At 42.1% G+C, this 17,016-nt stretch overlaps 1 pseudogene; it reads left to right on the forward strand.

Annotated features, from left to right (window-relative positions):
* The first annotated feature begins 14,178 nt into the window (after positions 1 to 14,178).
* LOC105822842 lies at positions 14,179 to 14,556 on the forward strand (annotated as a pseudogene).
* The last annotated feature ends 2,460 nt before the right edge of the window (positions 14,557 to 17,016 follow it).

Here is a 17,016-nt window from a genome sequence, read left to right on the forward strand (position 1 = left end):
AACCAAGAACCAGGGAAAAACACGCCAAATCCAGAATTCATACCTGACAGGGTGACTTTATGATAAATAAATCTCTCTAAGGGGTGATCATTTTAGCAAGTATCCATTCTATCTCCTCTGTTCTGGTGCATGGAGCCTTATCAGTGGTGGAGTCACAGTCGCTGTTTGTTGTTTGGTTGAGAATTGAGGGGGTGGGGTGGGAGGAAGAAAGTTTATTTTTAAAAAGCACACACACATAAAAAGCTTCAGGCTCTGAGAACCTGTGAAATCTTGTCTAATTTCAGCTTTCCCCACAGGGACCCACCCAGAAAAGTATTCAAATTTGCAAATCTTTTTCTTTAAAAAAAAAATTGTGGTAAAATGTATGTACCATAAGACTTACTATTTTAATCATTTTAAAGTGTACAGTTGAGTGGCATTGAATCCATTCACATTGATACAGGAAAGTGGACCCCAAAACTGGGGTCCAGCCTGAAGGCTAAGTGGGTTCTTGGCTTCCTGCAGGAAAGAATTCAAGAGCAAGCTGACAGAGTAAGGCAAAAGCAAGTTCATTGAAGTAAGAAAAGAGGAAGAGGGAGGCTGCCCCACAGACAGAGCAGCAGCTATCTCTCGGAGTAACAGAGAATAGCCCTTTGTGAATTTCTGCAGTCTTATTTGATACCTTCTATTTAATTTTATGTTAAATGGAGGGAGGATTATGCATAAGATTTCTGGGAAAGGGGTCAGGAATTCCAAGAACTGGGGGTTCCTCCTCTTTCTGAACCATATAGGGTAACTTCTGGAAGTTGCCATGGCATTTGTAAACTGTCATGGTACTGGTGGGAGTTTCTGTTAGCATGCTCACACATTATAAGAAGGGTATAATGAGGCTGGGTGCAGTGGCTCATGCCTGTAATCCTAGCACTTTGGGAGGCCGAAGTGGGAGGATAGCTCGAGGTCAGGAGTTCCAGACCAGCCTGAGCAAGAACGAGACCCCGTCTCTACTAAAAAAAAAAAATACAAAGAAATTAGCTGGACAACTAAAAATATATAGAAAATTAGCCCGGCATGGTGGCACATACCTGTATTCCCAGCTACTCGGGAGGCTGAGGCAGGAGGATCGCTTGAGCCCAGGAGTTTGAGGTTGCTGTGAGCTAGGCTGATGCCACGGCACTCTAGCCAGGGCAACAGAGTGAGACTCTGTCTCAAAAAAAAAAAAAGGGTATAATGAGCAGGGTGGGGGGTAACCTGAGGTCATTTTTTTATGGCCATCTTGGTTTCAGCTGGTTTTGGCCAGCTTCTCCACTGCCTCCTATTTTATCAGAGACCTTGGTTTGGGTTTTATGACTCTTCGTTGAGCAGGGCCTGCCAATTCCCCATCTCATTCCCCACTCAGAGATTGAATATTTCTTAATCTTAAGGGATTGTCAAAGGATCAAAGTCTGTCTTTTGTAGTTTCTTTAGGCTGATTTCAAGGGCGTTGACCCTGCCTACCATGGGAGGAGTAAAAATCTCTGGATGCCTGATCTAAGGGGCCCAAGAGCAGGACATTTTTATGCTCCCGATTGGCTGGTGGGAAGGGTTGGAAGTCTTATGCCAACATCGTCTTTATGTGGAATTGTTGTAATCTAGAAGACACAAACTTTACAAGAATGTTAAACAAGTAAGGGCCAAAGATTAGTTGTAATAAGATAGCTATTAATGGTCTTAGGAAGGGTAGAAACCAAGTAACTGTTGGTAGAAATCTTTTTCTGGAGTTTCATATAGTCTGGTATTGGGTTTTGAATGTCATGTAGCCAGGTAGCTTGTTTGTATATCTTGTTGATATCTTTCCCTTCTTGACTTGAGGTGTTTACATAAGTATAGCAGGTTTTATTAATCACAGCATATACTCTTCCTTATTTAACCAACAGGTAGTCTAATGTTAATCTGTTATCTATTACTACATTGGCTAAAGCTGTGGTCCCCAACCCCCAGGCAGTGGACCTGTTAGGGACCAGGCTGCAGAGCTCTGCCACTGCCCCCATCTGTACAAAAATTGTCTTCCATGAAACTTAGGAAGTGGGGCACAGCAGGAGGTGAGCAGTGGATGAGCGAGTGAAGCTTCACCTATATTTCCAGCTGCTCCCCATCCCTTGCATCACTGCCTGAGCTCTGGCAGCCCCCGTGCCCCATAGAAAAATTGTCTTCCATGAAACTGGTCCCTGGTGCCAAAAAGGTTGGGGACCACTGGGCTAAAGAAACTAGGAGAGTCTCAATTTGTCTAAAGCATCTCCAGTGGTCTGGGCCAGGATTTCTCGTTGGGTAGACAAATTTTTTAGGGTTGTTAGATAGGGACCAGGAGGAAAGGGAAACGGGCGTGGAGGCAAGGTGAGGGAGATTTGGTAGAGATACTGTCATTGGCCGATTAGAGGAGGGTATGAAACCCACAGACCTAAGAGATGGCCCAGCCTCAGAAACAGCCAACCTGGGGCATGTGCACAGGTGAGCTGGCAGTGACCTAAGGTGAACTACCCCCTATTAGCATAGTAAAAATCACACCCATCTGCACCAGGACAGTTTCCAAATGCCATGGAAAGCCCCCGGAAGCTACCTTATAAGGCCAGAAGAGAGGAGGGATCAAAATTCCCAGAACTCTCTACCCCTTTCCTGAAACTTCATGAATAATCTTCCCCCAGTTTAGCATATTATTAAAAAAATAGGATAAGAAACCAGATCCCTTTCCAAACTAGGGTCATCTCCACTTGCGGAGATAGACCCGGCCCCTGTCCAGGATGTTCTGTGCTCGATAAATGCTGTTTAGCTTGCTTGTATCTGTTTGCCTTGCTCATTTGTTCCGGTGACTCGGTACCAGTAAACATTCTTTGGTACCGGCAACCAAGAACCAGGGAAAAACACGCCAAATCCAGAATTCATACCTGACAGGGTGACTTTATGATAAATAAATCTCTCTAAGGGGTGATCATTTTATTTAATAGTGGCTCCTATCCTGTCAGCATAAGACACATGGCTTTTTCTAATGAATGAAGCAAAGTTTTTATATTGTATCTTTGCTTGTTCACAGTGAAACAAATCACGGGGTTGTAGTATCATTATCATGTGCTTCATGCAACCCATGTTATGTTAATTATATTGTAATTTTTTTTCTAGGAGGGGATTTTAGTATTATAATTAGCTAAAGGGCACTATAGGGCAATCAAAGTAGGTCTAAAAACAGTCAGGGCTGGTTTGAGCCAGCTGTGTCGAGGCAAGAAAGTGCTGGGCACTTTACCCCGGCCCAGTAGTTATCTCGGTGCCTGCCTAGTCTATTTTGCAATAATTGTGCTGAGCACTCTAAGCTAGCACAGTGTTTCTGCTATGTGGTAAGGAACTTGCATTTTTTCCCTCAATCCACCCCCTTCCTCAGCCTTTTATAATTTTTCCTCCCATTCTTCTGCGATATTCCCTGAGTGGGAAATGAGGGGATATTGTACCTATGATCTTTATACTGACTTATATTTTATGGCAGTAACTTATGTATATAACTCATATCCACAGTATAGGTAATAATAGCAAAGGCAAGTACTAATTATAATCATTATGCTAATTAATAAAACATAGCTCTAATGTATAGGCAAAAATTATAACCATTTAGAAAAAGAATAACAGACTCATAGTTTTTTATGTTATTGATCTGGGTACCTAAATGATTTAAAGCATCAGTATCATTATCTTTTTTTAATCTTGAATATACGCAAAACAGGTGGTTCTCACTATGGTACAGGTCCCATGCTGCCCTATAGTGAGTAGACCTGGGGCCATTCTATTTCATAAAACCACTTTTCTCATTTGGGTAGTTTTTCAGATTAAGAAATATACAGCATTTTTGTATGAGTGTGGTTTAGTGTTTTAGCTGTGAATTGGGCCAGAGCAGTAACTTGGATGAAAGCATTTAATGCTCCTTCCCTAGGGACTAGAATACTTAGGGGCCACTCCCACCAACCTAAAGACCTGGGGAAACTACCTCTCAAGGCCTTTATGTTATTGTGTACCATGGGCAGAGTTTCATGTATAATTCCTGGCAGGAAAGGCCACCCCACGGTACACCTCCCAGTCTAATTGTGGGAGAGGTATGCCCTCAAGTGTGTGCCACACAGCCACCCAGCCCCCAGAGGTGTACAACAAGCCCTAATTCCTATGAAGCAATTTTATTTCCTTGTCTAGTCAGATGCCCATACTCTAATAGTGTGGATACATGTTGAAGGGGGTGGCCATCCCATCAGCTGGGGATGTATGGAGGAATTTGCAGTATGCTTATATCATTATTTTTATTTTACTAATAGTATTTTTTAATAACTTAGTTTATCAAAAATTTATTAAATTTATGTGAACTTGAAAAACATTTAGACTTATGTACTTAATTTATGACCATGCCTTTATAAGTCAATTTGGTACCATGGAGACACAACATATAAAATAATATAGGTATATGAGGTCTGTCTGGGAAGTAGCCAGCCATGTAATATGAAAAATAGAGACATTTTGTTAAAGAAGATGCAAGATACAAGAAGCATTGTACATAGGACAATGATGCCTCAGACCCCTTCGAAGTAGGCACCTGGGGGCCTCACACAGTTCTCCCAGCATCTCTTAACCTAGCCTGTTCATGTTCAACATTCTCAGGTGTTCTGCTTGTTGCAGGCCTTCCGAACATGGATCACTTTTAACAGATTCTCTCAACCATCTTTGAAGTATTTGTGCCATACTTTTATTTGCCCTGCACTCATTGCATCATCCCTAAAAGCCTTCTGAATCATCTGAATAGTTTTGTGGAGGATTGTTCAAGCTTAATGCAAAATTTGATGCAGATTCGTTGCTCGACTTGCTCAGTAATTTTGAATGTGACAGGCACACAGTACACATGCCCACTCAATGGCATCTCACGCCCCACTGACTAGTACGGTGAAGTCATCATTGTTCACGCAAGTGCATTACAGTCCACTCTCCTTGGCTGCCAGGTTACATCGATGTCATAAAACAGAGGCAATTGTCCAAATGGCCAAAAACAAAGATTATAAATGCAACAACGAAATAAGCATTAAGCATGCATTTGGTTACCAGGGAGTGAAAGAGGTTAAAAGATCACAAAACCCATGAGTAAAAGAGGGCATATCAAGATGTTAGTCATTCACAGCACAACAACCAGATTTGATACAGGGAGACTCACCCATCCATCAGGTCCAAATGGTGCCACAGAGTCTTCATTTGGAGTCTGAATGAGGATCTCTCTTCACCACACACTGGGTTCCAGGAAAGATGATACAAGAAAGTAGACCTCAAAACTAAGGTCCAGCTGGAAGGCCAAGTGGGTTCCTAGCTTCATGCAGGAAAGAACTCAAGAGCAAGCCAACAGAGTAAGGCAAAAGCAGGCTTATTGAAGTAAAAAAAGAAAAAAAGAAGCTATCCCACAGACGGGCAACAGCTATTTCTCAGAGCAACAGAGAGTAGTACTTTGTGAGTTTCTGAGGTCTAAAATACCGTCTATTTAATTTTTTTAATTTCTTTTTTATTTAATAATTACTTTTTTTTTTTTTTTTGCTTGGGCACTGGAGATACAGAGAGCTAAGGTGGTCCTGGACCTCCTAGAGCCCCTGTCTATTTAATTTTATGTTAAGTGGAGGGAGGATTATTCATAACATTTCTGGGGAAAGGGTGGAGAGTTCCCAGAACCAAGGGTTCTTCATCTTTTTAAACCATATAGGGTAACTTCCTGCAGTTGTCATGGCCTTTGTAAGCTGTCATGGCACTAGCGGGAGTTTCCCTTAGCATGCTCACACATTATAAGCAGGGTATAATGAGCAGTAGGGATAACCTGAAGTCATTTTTTTGTGGCCATCTTGGTTTTAGCTGGTTTTGGCCAGCTTCTCCACTGCCTCTTGTTTTATCAGAGACCTTGGTTCAGGTCTTATGACTCTTCATTGAGCAGGCCCTGCTTGTTCCCTGTCTTAACATTGTTGTGCAACAGTCACCACCATCCATCTCCAGAACTTTTTCATCTTCCCAAATGAAAACTCTGTACCCATTAAACAATGACTCCCCATCAACCCCTCCCTCCTGCACCCAGGTAGCAATCCTTTCTTGAAAAAGGCTAAATAAAGCATTTTCAAAACCTTCAAAAGCCAGCTGATGGGAAGGTAGTGAGTTATCTCAATTGATTGCTCACAATCAGTTACAGATCGAACTCCTTGTTCTACTCTCTCCCTCCTTCTCACTACTGTACTTGACTAGTCTTGAAAAAAAAAGCCAGCTATTTTACCTACTAGCACATGTATGTACAATCAGGCCTCCAAGCTATCTTTGAACTGTTATTGAGCAAAATAAAACAAAACCTTTAAAGCAAGCCTCCCCCCAAAACCCACTGAGAAAAATTGTGGCCTTCCTGCCATGTTCACCAACCACACGGGCTGCTCCCTGCAGGACCAGAGCACAGAGGTGGGCATCTCCACCGCAGGCCAGAGGACAACTGAAGGGGAGCCAGGTGGCCCCTGTTGTTCCACGCTGATGAGGGCTTCTCTTGGGTCTAAATGCTGGAGAGTTGGACTTCTCTGGGTGCAGGGGCCTATCTAGTTTAGTGTTAGAAGATAATTTTCAATAAAAGACAACATTTATAGATCAGGATTATCAGAATGAGTGTGCTATTGTAAGCAAAACTGGTTTTTTCACAAAGGGGGTAGGGTGGGGAAGAAAATTAATTTCAATTTCTACAGGACAGGACAGAATATCCGTATCTATAAATAAGAATTATTTGTGCATTGCTGTCAGTTATCTATACTCTATAGAGAATTGGGATCAGATAACCCAAGAGGGATGTCCTCTAGTTTCGACGATGCATACGTTTCTCATGGAACACAAATGTTTTTCCACATAAGAGATGGGAGAGCTGAGATTAAGGAATTAGAAAGAAGAGTGGGTCAATAGAACTTCTGAGAGAGGACAGGCATTGGGAGCTGTTTGTAGACCAGATAGAAGGGCCCTCACATTTCTGGGAGATTCTAGAGCTTCAACTGTTAAATTGTTACAGGTAACCTGGGTTTCCTGCTGAATTTTGCAGAGAAACTCTTTGATGTGAGAGATCTATGGGCTTGCTTCAGACACAGCTGAAGGAGGAAGCCACAAAGCAAGGGTAGATCCCAACCACGTGTGTTGCTTAGACTCATGAGCCTTGGTGGAAAGGAGGCTCACCGGTTTTTGAGATGAAGGCAAAGCCACCGAGGAGGGGCACTTGGGCCATTAAGGCAGCCTGACTAAGGCCGAGCCCCTTAGAGCCTTTGATGTTCTCCACGCCAGGGAGAGATCTGTATTCCAGAACCGGAGCCAGGAAGGACAGGATCATCCCAGAGGAGCCCCAGGATTCCCGGAAGGAGAAATACGGGGACTCTGTCCTCCTAGGCGGGGCATCCTGGAATCCCTGTGAACACAGGCATAGGGGCTCTGCCAGGACACTCCCAATGCAGAGTGGAACTGAAGCGATTGTCAAAAAGTTACAGCCTGGCTGGTGCCGCGAAACCCCGCCTCTACCTCCGTCCAGCCTCTTCTGGGATTCTCAATGGAAATTGTAAATTGCCAGAAATGTGGAAACATTCTCACTTCTACCACCAGATGGCGACCACCACCCCCTCATTGGCTAATTGTTAAACCAGACAGGAAGCCCTTACACCTAAGGAGCGCAGCGAAACCCAACCCACCCTGCCCCCCGAGAAGTGGCGCAGAAAGAGTGGGAGCTTCAGGTCTCTAGGTTGAGGGGAAGAGCAGAGGAAAGCAGACACTGCCTGGGGAGCTGAGAGGCCAGACAGGGAAAGGAGATCCTGACCGGAAACTCTCTCTCCAAAGAACATCTTAATCAGGCCACTTAAAACCAGCAGTAAAAAGAAAATCTAAAGGCAGCCAGAGAAAAACCAAATATAAAAATGACAGCAATCTTCTTGTTAGAATCCATGTGATCCAGAAGATAGTAGAGAAACATTTTAAAAGTACTGAAAGGAGGTCGAAGGAGAATGAGGGGTGAAAAATGACCTGTTGGGTACAATGTACACTATTCAAGTGATGGGTACGCGAAGACTTCACCACTATACAATTCATCCATATAACCAAAAACCACTTGTACCCCTAAATCTATTGACAGAAAAAAAGTACTAAAAGGAAAAAGAACTATCAGTCTAGAATTCAATATACCCAATGAAAATATCTTGCAAGAAAATAGGAAAACTGAGACATTTTCAGTCAGAAAACATGTTAGCTGACCTGAACTCCAAGAAATGTGAAAGGAAGTCCTTCAGCTAGAAGAAAAATGGTATCAGATGAAATCTGGATCTATGCAAAGTGATGAAGAGATTTCAAATGGTGATTATGCAGATAAATATAAAAAATTTTTATTATGTTAAAAATCTCTTTCCTAACTTGAAAAAGGGCATCTATGGAAAACCTACAGGTAACATCATACTTAACGCTGAAGTACTTTAGCCCTCTGGTCAGGGTCAAGGCAAGTAACGTTCGCTTTCACCACTGTGTTCAACATTGTTCTGGAAGTTCTAAACAGCACAATAAAGTAAGGGAAAGAAAGAAAAGGAATCCAGATTGAGAAGAAAAAGTAAAACTATATTCACAGAAGAGAATGATCATCTACGTGGAAAATTCTATAGAGTACAAAGAAGACACGAGAACTAATAAGTGAGTTTAACAATGTTGCAGGATACAATACAAAACTAAATTCTATTTCTGTATATAAGCGATGATCTATTGGATATTGAAAAATTTTTTTAAAAACACCATTTACAGTATCATCGAAAATTATTAAACACTTAGGGCTCTCCTGACATCTGACAAAAGATGTGCAAGACCTGTACATTGAAAACTGCAAAACATTGCTGAGGAAAATTAAAGAAAACCTAAATAAATGGAGAGCTATAGATGTTCTCGATCAGAAGACTCAATATTGGTAAGATGTTGATTCTTCTCAAGTTTATCTACAAAATCAGCATAGTTCCAATTAAATTCCTGGTGGGCTTGTTTGGTAGGAATTAGTTGATTCTAAAATTTATGTGGAGATGCAAAGGAGCTAGAATGGCCACAATAACCCTGAAGAGAACAAGTTAGAGGACTTGGTGCTGCTGATTCAAGACTTATTATAAAGCTACAGTAATAAAAGCAATATGTTATTGGTGCAGACAATGCAAGAATAGATCAATGGAATAGAACAGAGTCAAGAGAGAGAACTGCACATAAATGGTCAATTGATTTTCAACAAAGGTGCAAAGGCAATTCACTAGGGAAAGAATTTAAAGATTTCAATTATTTAAATAGGTCAATGGAACAGACTAGAAAGTCCAGAAACAGATGTACACACATATGGCCAATTGATTTTCAACAACGGTACAAAGGCAATTCAGCGAGAAAGAAAGAATAGTCTTTTCAACAAATAGTGCTGAAACCATAGGACATCCATATACAAGAAACAACAAATAAAGAAACTCAAAATGGACCATAGAACTAAATGCTAAGCTGGAAAACTTAAAACTGTAAAACTTCTAAAAGAAAATATAGGAGAAAACCTTTATGACCTTAGGTTTATAGCAAAGATTTCTTAGATACTACATCAAAAGCATTATTCACAAAAGAAAAAAATAAATTTGGCTTCATTAAAATTAGAAACTTCTCTTCGAAAGGCACTGTTAAGAGAATGAAAAGAGACGCCACAGACCGGGAGACAATATTTGCAAATCGCACATCCGATAAAGACATGTGTATAGAATATATAAAGGACTTTCAAACCATAATGATAAGAAAACAAACAATCCAATTTAAAAAATGGGGAAAGTATTTGAATAGACACTTCACCAAAGTAGATATACAAATGACAAATAAGCACATGAAAAAATATTCAACATTATTAGTTATCAGGGAAATGCAAACTAACACCTCAGTGAGATAACTGCACACCTATTAGAATGGCTAAGATGAGAAAGACTAACCATTCACCCCAAGGAAGGATGTAGGGGCACAGGAACTGTCACACGCTGCTCATGGGAGTGTAAAATGAAGAAACCACTCGGAAAAAAGGTTCAGTAATTTTTTAAAAAGTTAGACATGCACTTACTGTTTGACCAGCCATCGCTCTAATAGCTATTTACCCAAAAGGAATGAAAATATCTATCTACGAGGAGACATGTACACAACTGTTCATAGAGGCCTTATTAGAAGGAGTAAAAAACTGGAGACATTCTAAATGATCCTGAACAGGTGAATGGATAAACAAACTGCAGTGTATTCATACAATGGAATACTACTCAGCAATGAAAAGACATGAACTCCTGACACACACAGAAGATGAATCTCAGAATAATGATGCTTGAGTGGAAGAAGCCAGACAAAAAAAGAGTACATACTGTATGATTCCATTTATTAATATATATAAAACTCCAAAAACAAAACTTGTCTGTAGTGACAGAAAGCAGATCAGTGGTTGCTGTAGGAGGTGGGCAGGGTAATGAGGGAAGTGGGAAGGTGGGATTACAAAGGGGAAGTAGGAAACTTTTGGGGTGAAGGATGTGTTCGTTATTGTGATTGTGGTGATGATTCTATGGTATACATATGCCAAAACTTTTCTAATTGTACACTTTAAATATGCGCAGTTTATTTCATGTCAGTTGTTAATTAGAGCAAAATTTAATTAACGAGGTTTACACTTTGGAAAAAGGAGAGCTTTATTTCTCGTCAAAGGGGGACAGTCCAATAGGTAGGGAGGCTGAGCCACTGCCAAAAGCCATGCATACGTGCTTCAAGGAAGCGACAAAGACAACAGGGTTTTATACTGAGTGAGGTGGTCAAATATATATATCTACCAAGTTATAGGAGGCACCATGAATATTTAGGAAGGGAAATCATACGCATGTAATTCTGCTTTCTCTCTCCCAGCCGGACATGGCTGGGAACTCAGTTTTCAGGTGTTTCTGGGGCCCCCTTGGCCAAGAAGGGTCAATTCGGTTAGCAGAGAGCTTAGAGTTTTATTTTTAGTTCACACAATAATAACTCAATAACTGGGGTGGGGAGGAGACTGGGTGTCAGAACATGGGGGACTTGCAAGCCAGAGCCAGGGGTGCAGATGATCCCAGGGTGAAGGGCAAGCGCCCGAGCGTTTCAGACAGGATTTGCTTGTGGGAAGCCAATGCTGTCAGCAGGATCTGGAACAGACTGGAGGGCAAGGCAAAGTGTTGTGGTCAGGAGATCCTTGAGATGGTCCACTAGAGGAGCAGGGATGGATTCTAGAGATGAAAGGAGGGAGATGCAACTGGATTTCTGATCGTTTAGGGCCCATGCCCCAGCTCCAAGGGCAGTCATTTGATAAACCAAATCTAGGGCACGAAAGGCTCTTGGGGCCTTGAAAAAAAAAATCCTGCCATGTCTGCTGCTTTCTGGTTTCTACCTTGTGAGCAGCTCTTTCTGCTGACCACAGCTGAGTGTTACTGCCTGTCAAAGAACCACTCTCTCAGCCCTGGCTCGCTCAGCAAGAAGAGGCCTGGCCTCCAGGGCAGCAAGGGGCCCCAAGGGGGCCAAGGGCTCTTCTTGCTGATCTCAGGGGGCACTGCCTTTACCCAGCCCAAGCCAGGAACTGGTTTCTCTCTAAAGTCATGTTCTTCCTTCGGGCTGCCCTCTCTCTCTCTAGGTGTAATGTAAGCCCTGCATTTTCAGCCCACCCTGTGACTTGCTTAAATGAGGCTGGAGTCAAAGCCTGGCTTTCCCACCCACTGCCTCACTACCCCTGGTCACACCTCAGTTTACTCCCCGAAATGCAGCAGCTGCCACTGTGCCCTGATTAATGGATGACCCCATCAGGTGACAGAAATCTAAATATAGCTGTGGCTGACTGGCTGGCTGGCTGGCTTCCTGTGTGCAGTCAGGGCAAGAGACCAGTACTTGTGCCTTCACCAAACTGCAGATCCAGATCCTGGCTGCCTGGAGCAGCCTCAGGGTGCAAGCTTGCTACGGACAAGAGGAGAGGAGAAGGGAAGAGAGGGGAGGGGAGGGGAAAGAAGAGGGGAGAGAAGGAGGTATGTGGTAGGAGACAGCTCAGCCCAGAGAAAGATGGAGCCCAAACCCAAGACCCAAGGCAAAGTTAAGAGCCTTGCAGAACGACATCCCTAAGTGATGGTTTCCTATAAGGTTCATTGTACCCAATGGGGAATCTGTAATGAGACTTTGATTGATGCTTGAATACACTGCCCAAACCAAGTGTTTCCTTCTTTCATCCAGTTATTCATTCATGCAGCAAATATTCATTGAAGTCCTGGTTGCAGACTTACATCCTGCCTTCAAGGAGTATGGAGACTAAAAAACAAATCTAAAAATTACAAGTGCTATACAAGGACTCTAAGAAGGTCTGCAGCCCAGGTCTGGGAGAAGTTGGGTCAGAGAAGGTTTGCTAGAAGAGATCCCATTCAAACTCGAGTCCCAAAGGGTTAGTAGGAATAAGTGGAGAGAGGCATGCCGGGGTGGGACAGATGGGTGGGGACACCTTCAAGGAGCTCTAAGTAGTCTGCTTGTTGGGCACTTAGGGTGAAGTGGGGTTGAGGGCTGGGACAAGGTGAGGCAAGGGTGGGCAGGTAGTCACGCTCCTGATCTTGAAGGCCTTCATTCATTCATTCCTTCATTCATTCACGAACTCACTGAACAAATACTCACTGAGCACCTACTGTGGGTCAGACATTGTGCTAGGGAATTAAGAATAGTCTTGGATTCATTTGAAATTTGCAGTCACAGAATACTCTCCTGACTTTTTTAAACAACAAAACATTTTTGAGCACATACTACCAATGATTCCAATTATTTATTTATAATTACTCATACTACCATCATTACTGTTCTCAAAACAGACTGTACACTCAGAATGAGAAGCACTGTTAATAACAGTGGGTGTAAAAATGTATTTCGAACATTCTTTTTTATAATTTCTCTCACTCCCTCCTGTTCATTTGCCAGATTTTTGTCAGATCTGATCAGATCATTGTTTTTGCTTTACAGCATGGGTAACAAAGGACTTCTACCAGGAACAGGAGAAGCATCAAATCTGCCATTTTCTTGTTTGGGGCCTGTCTTGGCTTTATTAGTTTATCTTCAATCTGCATATTTTTGTAAAACACGCATCCAGTTTTTGAGGGTTGGTTTAGTGATAACTGGATTATATAATCAGAAAATCTGTTTAGCTGAGCCCATTTCAGCTGCAATACATCACAATACGGTGAAAGCAAGGATCCTGGTTGTTGCGGTGTCCCGTTCCCCCTCTGCAGGGGGGCCTCCCCCTCTCCCTTCAAGATACCTTGCACGCCCCACCCTACCTAAGGTGAACTGATCTACACACCAGGACGCCAGTGCCAATGTGCATGATATTAATATGTATTAGCCATATTTGATGTATGCAACCTATTTAGATTTAAAACAAAATCACACAATAATGGGTCATTTTGGGGATCTCTGCAAACAGAACCAAGGCCCACAGTAGCTGCAGTCTCTTATTTCAGAGGTGGAGAAAGCTCTGACGTAGCCTACAGGGAGCATCGAATATGGGATCCTTGATTTCCCGGCCTAATGGCCTCCAATGGCCTCTCACTGCATTGAGAAAAATTCAAATCCCTTTCCGTGGACCTCAAGTAGAGCAACTATATCATTTATTGTCCAAACCCAAACACTTTTGAAAGTCGAAGGGGCAAAACAAATTTTAAACCAGCGGAATTCAGATAATAGGTCTAAACTAGAATGAAAGGCCACCCTAGAACATGACCCAACCTCTCCAACCCCATGTGCCATAGCTCCCCTGCTCCTTTACAAAACTCCAGCCATGATGGTCCTTTGTCTGGTCCTGCACCATGCTGAGGTTTTCTCCTTTTCAGGGGCTTCGCACTTGCTGGTTCCTCCACCTGGAACCCTGTCCCCTCGCTTTCCACGTGGCTGGCTCCTTCTCATCCTCCCATCCTTAGTTCAAATATCACCTCCTCAGAGAAGCTGTCCCCAACTACCCTACCTAAGTACCATTGTTACCATGCCCCCACCATGCCACACATTCCCACTCTATTACCAAATTCTGTTTTAAAAAAAAAAATGGTAGGACACTCCAAAATGGACAGGAAAAAAAATGGTACTTGTCTTTTTTTCCAACTTGGGCCTAGCAGAATGGCTCCTGCCAAGAAGGGTGGTGAGAAGAAGGACTGTTCTGCCATCAATGAGGTGGTGACCTGAGAACATACCACCAACATTCACAAGTGCATCCACGGAGTGGGCTTCAAGAAGCTGTCCCTACTGTGCTCAAAGAGATCCACAAATTTGCCATGAAGGAGATGGGGACTCCAGATGCATACACTGATACCAGGCTCAACAAAGCTGTCTGGGCCAAAGGCATAAGGAATGTCCCATACCATATCCATGTGTGGTTGCCCAGAAAATGTAATGAGGATGAAGATTCACCAAACAAGCTCTATACTTTTGGTTACCTGTGTACCTGTTACCACTTTCAAAAACCTACACTCAATGTGGATGAGGACTAACCTCTGATAGTCATATAAAGTTATAAAACCACAAAAAAGTAGTAGTTATCATTATGTAAAATTGTCTTTTTACTCATTAATCTGCTTTTTTTTTTTTGAGACAGAGTCTTGCTCTGTTGCCTGGGCTAGAGTGCTGTGGCGTCAGCCTAGCTCACAGCAACCTCAGACTCCTGGGCTCAAGCGATCCTTCTGCCTCAGCCTCCCGAGTAGCTGGGACTACAGGCATGTGCCACCATGCCCGGCTAATTTTTATGTATAATGTATTTTTAGTTGTCCAGATAATTTCTTTCTATTTTTTAGTAGAGACGGGGTCTCACTCTTGCTCAGGCTGCTCTCGAACTCCTGACCTTGAGTGATCCACCCGCCTCGGCCTCCCAGAGTGCTAGGATTACAGGCGTGAGCCACCACGCCTGGCCTAATTTGTTTTTATATTACGTCTCTACCACTAGATAGTATGTTCTGTGAGAGCAAGAGCATTGTCTCTTTCATCTTGGTATCCCGGATACTTAAAACAGTGCCTGGTAATTAGGAATTGCTCTTTAAATATTGAGTGAATGAATGAATGAATACAGGAAATAAAAACATCCTTGGGGCTCGGTGGCTTGGCCAAGGTAACCTGTCTAGTAAGGGCAGATCTGAGGCTTACGTTAGTCAGTTTCCTTCTGTTCCTCCACCTGGCAGTTACACAGCAGGGGCCTTTCAACATGGAGAGTCATGTGGCCCCGGGGCAGAAACCAGGCCATTTGGATAGAAGCCAGCCTAGGAAAAAGACCCTGCACCTGCTCTTCTCTGTGGACTTGTCTTTCTGGTCTCTCCATGTGGCTTGCTCTTCCCTGTCTTCATCTGGCTAACTCCTACTCATCCTTTAGTTAAATGACAGGATACAACATAAATTTATAAACAGTAGGAAACCATAGGGAAAATAGTTACCGATTTGACTTTGCACACATTAAAAACAAAAAACTTTCATGTAGAGAGAAACATTACAAAGTTAAAACATAGGCAAGAGGCTAGGAGAAAATACGTTTAACACATAGACAAAGGATTACTATCTGTAAAATATGTAAAGAGCTCCTATAAATAAATAAAGAGACAAACCAATTTTTAAAACTCAGGCAGAGTGGATAAACAAACTGTGGAACACCCATGCAATGAAATATTATTCAGTGATAAAAGGAAATGAGCTATCAAGCCATGAAAGGATGTGGAGGAACCTTAAATGAATGTTGCTAAGTGAAAGAAGCCAGTCTGAAAAAGCTATGACTCCAACTGTGAGATATTCTGGAAAAAGCAAAACTTGAAGAGATAATGAAATGATGAGTTTGCCAGGGGTTTGGGAGGAGTGGGCGAAAGATGAATAGGTGAAAGACAAGGGAATTTTAGGGCAGTAAAACTATTGTGTATGATACTGTAATAGAGGAGATGTGACATTATGCATTTGTCAAAACTCATAGAACTTTACAGCACAAATTAATGTATATAAATTTTTTAAAAATCATTTAGGAGGTCAGGGAATCCCAGGAAGGAATTTGGACTATTATGAGAGAATCTACTTGTATTATAAATAAGTGAAACAACCCCACTGAAGATGGTGGGGGAAGAAGGTGCTGACCAATGTAACTTTGGAAATGAGTGGAGTCTCTAAGACAAAACACAAGAAGGAAAGTATGTAAGACTGAATTCTAGTTGATAAAGTTATTTCTCACATGGATATGGGTTCACAATTATGGTACTACTATACATGTATATTGGAATTGAACAATTAAATAAATAGCTGCCTAATGGTGGGAACCACTTTTCTCACTCTTGAAGTGGGAATTTACAGAATATCAAGGGTAAGAGTCTAGAACTATTCATGTGCCAATGGATTAGAGGTGGAGACATCAGTATGAACTTATGTTTCGCTTAAGATAGATATACGTGTTTATAGTAGAAATATTTATAGCTATGTGCATATACACAGGTTAGTATACACACATGTATTTCTTTGCTCTGTCCTCTGAGAGAGACTAAAAGAAATGACACTCCAGGAGCAATGAATACACCTAGCACCTGTATCTTGGTATCTAAAACCATTGTCCACTAAAGGAACCAGAGATCCTTGGAGAAATGGCTTATTATAGGACTGGGAAAGGAAATATACAAAATGAGACTGGAGCATTTTGAATTGCTAGAAAGTAAGGACATATTCAAGAAAATGAAACCAAAACAAACAACAAACAAAGCAAAACGAAAAAACCCCACATATGGGGGTATGTCAAAAGATCACATTGATGAGGGTATGTCAAAGAATCACAGGTGTCAACTGAAAGAACTGTGAAAGAGCTCCCAATTTGCAAAACTAGAACCCTTTGGGCAAAAAGATTAAGTAATATTGGATTATAATCTAAAGTATAAAATAAATATCAGCAGTGCGTGGTAGCAAATGCCTGTAATACCAGCACTTTGAGAGATCAAGGCAGGAGGA

Source organism: Propithecus coquereli, unplaced genomic scaffold (genome assembly GCF_000956105.1).
Source record: "Propithecus coquereli isolate 6110/MARCELLA unplaced genomic scaffold, Pcoq_1.0 Scaffold640, whole genome shotgun sequence".
In the NCBI taxonomy this organism is placed as follows: Eukaryota; Metazoa; Chordata; class Mammalia; order Primates; family Indriidae; genus Propithecus; species Propithecus coquereli.